This window comes from Corvus brachyrhynchos, unplaced genomic scaffold (assembly GCF_000691975.1).
Source record: "Corvus brachyrhynchos isolate BGI_N302 unplaced genomic scaffold, ASM69197v1 scaffold11, whole genome shotgun sequence".
Classification (NCBI taxonomy): domain Eukaryota; kingdom Metazoa; phylum Chordata; class Aves; order Passeriformes; family Corvidae; genus Corvus; species Corvus brachyrhynchos.
Window position 1 is genome coordinate 3,351,636 of NW_008236965.1, and position 1,246 is coordinate 3,352,881.

Here is a 1,246-nt window from a genome sequence, read left to right on the forward strand (position 1 = left end):
ACTGGGTTTGTGATTGCTGTTACTGCCATAGTTGTTGTTGTTTTGTTTGACTGGTTATATACCTATATATATGTAGTAAAGAACTGTTATTCCTATTTCCCACATCTTCGCCTAAAGGCTCTTGATTTCAAAATATAATAACTTGGAGGGAAAAGGGGTTATATCTGCCACTTCAAGGGGGGCCTCTGCCTTCCTTAGCAGACACCTGTCTTTCAAAACCGAGACACCACAACATAGCTTAAATGAACAATTTTAGTTTCTTCAAACAAGTGTCTCAAAAACAAGTTGCAAGTTTTGCCCGTTTATTTTGGAATTCACAAGGTGAATTAGTGGAGGATGCTCCTAAAGCTGCACTTAGCAGAACAGGAACAAAACTGGAAAGACTATTATACCAGTGTCAGTGAGGAGACCTAACACAACATTCATCTACAGGCCGTCTCATTAAGGCAACTAGCATAATTTCTGCTTCACAAAACACAGAACTAAGCCACTATGGTCAAGCAATACGTCAGCAACGTAACCAGGATTTAGAGTATCTCTACCAGAGAAATCAGCTGGCACAGCCACATACATTATGGAGGCACAGCTTACAACCAAATGCTTCAGCACAGACACAGTCTTCCCCATCATGACTTTCCTAAAGAGTTATTCCCAACATATGTACTTTGTTTTACCCCCTGCTCCCAAAATGCATATGCATTGGAAACCAGTAGAGGTAGTCTGCAGACAATCAGAAATAGTTTCCAGGATAAAATGGAGTTGTACTAGCTACAAAGAACTGAAAAAAAAAATCCTTACCAAATTACCCCTGAATGTTTTAACCAGACAGACTGAAGTAATTGACAGTATTTACTTTTCTTCAAACACAAAGTCAAGAGCAAACCAACTCCCCAACAGCCAAGGATATTTAATAAAAGTTGAAAGGATTTGCTTATTGCTCATATTATCTGATCTTGATGCATGTTCTGAGATAGATTTATTTTTCACCTTCTACATCTCACTCATTAACTCCGTGTTGCAAACTAAAGGAAAATAGAACCAACAAAGCTATTCTGTGAAATCACAGTACATTGTTTAACTGTTGGTTCCTTCTTAGTCAGTAGCACCACTGACAAAAACACCACAATCCACTACCATCATGAAACTTCTTCCTTTCTCTACCTTCCTGTAAAAATCTGCATCATCTGTACCAGCAAGATTTTAGGCTTCCTGTCCAGTGTCAGGTTCTACCATGGCACAGGCAATA